Source organism: Chelonoidis abingdonii, chromosome 2 (genome assembly GCF_003597395.2).
Source record: "Chelonoidis abingdonii isolate Lonesome George chromosome 2, CheloAbing_2.0, whole genome shotgun sequence".
Lineage (NCBI taxonomy): Eukaryota > Metazoa > Chordata > Testudines > Testudinidae > Chelonoidis > Chelonoidis abingdonii.
Genome location: NC_133770.1, coordinates 155,237,245 through 155,243,819, shown reverse-complemented (window position 1 = coordinate 155,243,819; position 6,575 = coordinate 155,237,245). Strand labels below are relative to the sequence as shown.

Sequence of the window (6,575 nt, the reverse complement as noted above, 5' to 3'; positions counted from 1 at the left end):
TGTTACTGAAAGAAAATCAGAGGAACATTACAGAAGGGTCTAATCCTTTACCCCCACATCTAGAAACTGTCTGCAGAGAACAAATAGCTTATCAAGATTCCCCCCTTACCCTTTGCTGAGCAAATATTTACAATCATCCTTGTAAAATTCTTCTCCTCCATTCTCACGTCATTTAAAATGGGAAATAAAACGTAATTAGTTTTAGCCCCAGTGTACAGGTAGGCAAGTAGATTTTAGTTTACCTTGCCTAGTAAGTTTTCGTAAGGATTTTGAGAGGTTGATATGGATCATTTTAAAAGCTTGCCAATACATGCAGTTGATTTACTGGGAACTGGATCTTCCAGGACTGACTTCCCATTTCTTGTCACTGAATGGGAAGTGTTTGTGTGTCTCCATCCTGGAATAAAAGACAAATACATCCTAAGTAAATAATTATCACAATCATTCAGAATCTTCTGTGTAGAAGCTATTTCAAGAAGCAAAACAGTGCAGGTAGCCAGCCATACATGTGATAGGAATAGCCAAAATAGGGAATTTTACTGGAATTCAAACCTTTAATTTAAAATGCATTAACCCATGAATTTAATTAAAAGAAACACAAACTAAGCCCATCCCTCTCTGGATTTGCAGGTGCGTTCTGTTCCGTCAGGCGCCCATCCTGCAACTGGATCTGCTAGTGATACCTTGCACCAGCAGAGGTGTTTAAACCCAGAATCTCTCCAACTAAAGGATGAGCCAATTCTGCTTTTTAGCTCCTGTTGCATTCAAAGACTTAAGGGCCTTGATCCTGCTCCCAATTAAGTCAATAGAAAAACTCCCATTAGCTTCCCTTGTGCAGTATCAATCTCTAACGACGAAAAGAGGCTCAACTTAGTGGGCCACCAAGTAGAGTGACCAGATGTCCCGATTTTATAGGGACAGTCCTGATTTTTGGGTCTTTTTCTTATATATTTTTTCCTATTACCAGCCACCCCCATCCCGATTTTTCATATTTGCTGTCTGGTCACCCTACTGCCAACAGAGTTTGGTTGTGAAACCCCTGCCCTTTCTGCAGCATGGCCGAGTGGACTGGGACACAGGAGATGTGGGTTTTGCTTGGATCACTCTGAAGCAAGTCACTTTGGACTAGATTCACAAAGCTCCAGGCTGAGAATTCCACTTGTTGGCAGGGCCCCATGGGGGGGTGGGGTTTAGATTTTGGAATGCTTAAGTACCTTCATGAATCTGGACCTCTCAGATCTACTGCTGAAAAGTGTTAATATAAGGAGCTAGATTTTATTAGATGGTAGAGGGGACCCAGTAGGGAAAAGGCTGAGAACCTACGCCTTAGCTGGTCAGCATTTTTCACCAAAAATGCTGCCTTCCCAATTAAAAATGGCTTTTTGATCAAAATGAAAATGTAATTTGATTGAAAATTTTCAGCTGTTGAAAACCAGTTTTCTTTTTGGGGGCCATTCCCTGTTTTCAGTGGAAACAGGGAAGAGAAGGAAGGCGAATTTTTTTTCCCAATTTTCCTATAGTCAAAAGACAAGTTCTGTAGCAAGATTTTCAGGGTGGGGGTCATTTTGTTCATATTTTCAGACAGACAAACACAGCTTTATATTTTAACCAGCTCTATAGCAGATTGAAACATCTCTGGGGACCAGCCACTAGAGAGCATCAAATCCATATTCTCCTAGCTTGGGTTATGCTTCTACTGACCCCGGCCCTCCACCCAGGTGAAATCTTTGGGTCCCATGCTGGCCTCTCCAGTTTCAGGAGATTTTGGACTAGATTTTATTTGCAAGCCCTGCCACAAGGGAAGATTTGATTGTCTGTATTGCACGGGTGCCAAGCCTACCGTCAGTGCTTAAATAAACACTAGCAATACTCCGCGCGTATTACACTCGAGCTTCAGTGTGCTGCTCAAACCTTTGTGATGTATCCCTTGCCTCTGAATGGGTTAGCATCAGAGAGGAAACAGCTCCCTTTATAACTGGTGAGACCCACACTGGCTTGGGAACAACCCCACCTGAAGCTAACGGGGACAATCCCTGCTGGGTTTGGTCCCTTACCTACTTCACTGGGGGTTAATGAATGTTGGGAAGGTGCTTTGAGATCCTTAAAGAGTAGATGCTACTGAATATGTACCACCTATCTGCCTCGAGCCCTGTGGGTGAAAAGCAAAGGATCATGATCCCCATTTTTCACTGAGGGAAACTGAGGCAGAGAGTGGGACGTGACTGGCCCCAGGTCACCCAGCAGGCCAGAGGCAAAGCTAGAAATAGAACCCAGGTCTCCTGCATCCCCGTCCAGTGCACTAGCCCCTGGGCCACATGACTGAAAGCACCCACTGCTTCCTAGCCTGCAGCTTCCCTGTGTAATATTGTTAGCCGGGCTCTGAAGGCTACGTTTTTTTAGTTAGACGAGCCTGTTTCAACCACTCACTCCAGCAGGTTCTATTTAATAAATCGTGTGTTGTAGTCTAGTCCTTCCAGCGTCTTGATTTCTTTGCGTGTCAGGTGAAAGACGTATACCTGTGCAGAAGAAACAGCCTTTGAATCCAAGGCCAGGGTTTTCCGTGCTCCCAGGTCTACAGGGAGATGCAAGTCCACAGCAAAGCATGGAAGACACGGGTGGATAGTCTGTAAGGCTGGGAAATGCAGCCCTTGGAGTCTGAGTGGTACCAGGAGGCTGGATATGGGGAATGGCAGGGTGTGGGACTTCCCCAGTGCGCACGCGGGAGGTTACTGTGTGGCAAGCTCTCTGCTGAAATTCACCCTCTGCCTAGCCCCGCAGCAGACAGGCCCAGACATTTTGCGTGTGTCTCTCTCTGAGTCTAAGGGCAGATCTTCTGTTGGGGGCCCAGCTCTGAGGATTTGTTCAGCACAGCTCTACCAAATGGGCATGGCCACTCACTCAACTCCTCAGTGAAAGGACAAAAATCCCACCCCAGATGTCTGGGCCACAATCTCTTCCCACAGCCACTTCCCTGGCCTGGACGTGTTTTCATCCAGATCGTCACAGCTGGAGCCGGGACAAGAATCGCTGTGACGGCTTCCAAAAAACTCTGGTAACGGGTTTCCCAGGTACTGCGTCACGCCACCTCTCACAAGGGGGTGCGGGGCCTGTGCATGCTAACCCAGGCTGTTTAACAGTCAGACCTCGCTCTGTGTTGTCTCTTCTACAAGGAGAAAACCCACTTAGGTTTCCAAGCTGAGGGCCTACAAGCATATCCCTGAGCAGAGGGGCTAAACCTCAGACTAGCAATACTTAAGGGTCCCTTGAACTAGCCATTCAAATCCTGCTGAGTACAGCGCGGCTTTGGTACAAGTCCCCAGCCGTCGCTTGTGTGAAACGTCACACCCCGCTCTGGTGACAGTAACACCTCAGGTATTTGCCAGGAGCGGAAGAGGGCTCCCGGCTTGCTAGCCATCCCCGTTACCTCCGCGTTCTCCACGATGCGGGCCGGGGTGATGCTTTTCGGGATGGTGGCGATGCCCCTCTGAATGTGGAAGCGGACGAGAACCTGCAGAGAGGACAGGAGCTGGTGAGCCACGATACGTGGCTGGCGCAGTGGCCGGGAGGCACACAGCCAGCGTGAAGAGAAAGAGAGACCCATTTTTCCACACTGCACCCATGAACCTCCCTCTCTCTGTGTAGCTTAGATAGGATGTTGCACGTCTACATAGAAAAACACCACTAGGGCCAGTGCTGTCCCCCCACTCACCTGAGCGCTGGTTTTTCCATGCTTCTGAGCGATCTCATTCACCATGGGATTCTCCAGGAGGGGCACAGGGCTGTTCTCCCCTGAAGGGCTAAGGGAAGACGATTTGGAAAGTCCTGAACAACGGCTGCTGCTCTCGGAGAACAGGCAGCACTTTGCAAACAGGAGGCTGGTGGGGAGTCGCCTTCACAGCACTGCTGGGAGGCAGCAAAGCCTCCTGCTGCTGGTTGGAGGAACGGGGAAGGGAAGGCACTAAGGGATTCTGTCACTCGCCTTGAGCCAGCAACAAGGTCGACAAACGCCCCTTGGTGCTGCTGTGCAAACACCGGCTGCTAACAACAGCCAGGGCCCCTCCCTGGCCCAGCTCACTCAGCCTCTCCCCTGCTTTGTCACCATGCAGCGGGGCTGCACCCCAGAACTCATCATGCAGAGGGACCCCTGTTATGTTGGCCAGGCTCTTGGTAAAGATAAAAGAATCCAGTAAATGTTATTGGGCCAAGCAACTCCACCCGTGTCAGTGAAATCAAACTGGAGTGACAGCAGACTCTGGCCCAGTTAGCCTAGTGAAGATCTCAGCCAGACCTTGGCTGGATGGGCCAGGGTTACCAGCCACGAAGAAGAGGACCCAGCTTGTATCTCACAGCCAGCCCAGGCTACAGAAACACCTCTCAGGCCTCCAGCTCACACTCACTCCTTTTGCCAGACAGTCAACACAGAGCCCTACAATGCCAGTTCAGGGCAGAACTGCCCCTTTGTGCTACAGCTGTGTGCTGTGGGCATTTACTATCCCCAGGAGGTGCTTTCTGAGTCATCAGCATGGACTGTGGAGCAGCAAGACCCCTACTCCTTCTACTCCCCCTCTTCTCTGATTAGCTCACTGGCCATTCTCCCTTTACAGGTGACTTTTGGAGCACGGTTCCGCTCTGAGAAACTAACATCATTGGAGTCTGTGACTCCAGATCACACATGTACCGTGTTCCTCTAATGCCGTGCAAACCTTGCCCCTGTATCCAAGAACCACCCTGGCTTCCTTCCGGCGCCCACGCTCACAAGGTAGTTGCTCCTTCTGGAATGCAGGCGGAGGTTCCCCCAGGGATACCCGAGCCAGACTGGAATCCGGCTCCCTGATGGGGGGAAACGCTGATCTCTGAACGTTAACAAGCAGACAGGACTGACAACAGCACCGCCTGGATCCTGTGTGTATTCACCCTCCAGCATAGCCCACTGCTTTAGATCTACCCTCCAAGGGCGCATGTTAGGGGTGACTTACCAGGGCAGGGCTGGGCAGCAGAAGGGACTGTATGCAATGAGGACAATCCCCTTAGACTTGCAGTACTCCACCAGCTGGGGCTGGGTCAGGTAGGGATGCAGCTCCACCTGGTGGGGAAACAGTTATTGTATCTCATGCCCCCGTCCCATTGCCTCAAGGTGCTCAGGAGTGGGCTCTGAAAGTGCCGGGAAGTCCTTCCCTAGGAAGGACGGGTGCAGTTTTCATTGGAAAGCCCAAAGCTGGGGCCTGTTTTGCTGAATATTAGGAGCCCCCATAGCCCCAGGGTCAGATGAGCCTCTCTCCTGCCCTGGGCAAGTCTTCTCTTCTCTGCCCAGTCCCACATGCCTCTCCCAGCATGCTGGACAGAGCATCAGGTGCAGCCTCCTTCCTCCATACCCTGGCCTAAGAGAGGGGAAGCAAGGCTCAGGCTGCAGATTTCTGCCAGATGAGGCCTGATCAATCCCCCTTCACAGCATTCCCCAGGGCCTCCTTCTGCAGTGTTAGCTATTGGCCAGTGACAGCGGCTGGCTTGGAGAAGGGACACATGACTGGCTGCAGGAAGGCAGAACCTAACTGATTAGGCCAGTAGTTCTTAGCCTTCTCCACACCACGCCCCGCCCTCACATTAAGATGCAGCTTGGCCTAGTTAGGGGCAATTTGGAGCCATGAGACTTGGGGTTTATTCCCAGTTGTGCCACTAACCTTGAGCAAGTAACTTCCCCCTCTCCATGATTGTTTCCCCTTCGCCCGGCTTGTCTATTTGGACTGCTGGCTTTTCAGTGCAGGGACTGTCTCTCACTGAGCACAGTGGGGTCCCAAGCTTGGTTGGGCTCTGTGCTTCTGGGATAAAAAGAAGCCTTTTTGGGGCCAAACTCTCAAAGAACGAGCACAATCTCTCTGGCTCTGCCCAAGTTGCGAACCCAGTCATTGGGTGCTTAATGCAGCACTCAAAAGTCTGCTTAGCACAGTACAGAGGACGACAGAGCAGTAGCTTCCCAATTATTATGTGCAGCTATAAGCAGCCCGATGCAAAGCTAGCATAAGCACTCCTCGGAACATAGATACCATTGCTACAGGCAGAGCAGGAGAGAGACAAGCTTTCGAGCTGCACAGAGCTGAAAGAGATTCACCTGCCTTGTCTCTCTCATATTCGGGGACCAGCCTCTACCACCACGGCAAATGACATTGTTATAGGTGTATCTCACAGGTTGCCCAATCACAAGCCTTTACCTGGTTGGTGGCAGGTTTGATCCTGCACACGGATAGCAGCCTTTCCAGCTGGGAGACGTTGAAGTTGGAAACTCCCACTGATTTCACCAGGCCTTCATCCACCAGCTGCTCCATCGCCTGCCAGGAAAACAAAGAGGTGCTAGATGATTTAGTTGGGGATTGGTCCTGCTTTAAGCAGGGGGTTGGACTAGATACCTCCTGACAAGGCCGGCTCCAGGCACCAGCTTATCAAGCAGATGCTTGGGGAGGCAACTCCGGAGCAGGGCGGCACTTTCAGCTATTCGGTGGCAATTCGGCAGAGGGTCCCTCACTCCTGCTTGGAGCAAAGGACCTCCCACAGATCACGATTGCGGCTTTTTTTTTTTTTTT

The 6,575-nt window shown here is 50.7% G+C and overlaps 1 pseudogene; it reads right to left on the bottom strand.

The window, feature by feature from the left end:
- Positions 1–321: 321 nt before the first annotated feature.
- LOC116819509 (aldo-keto reductase family 1 member B1-like) overlaps positions 322–6,575 on the bottom strand; it is a 23,241-nt pseudogene continuing 16,987 nt past the window's right edge.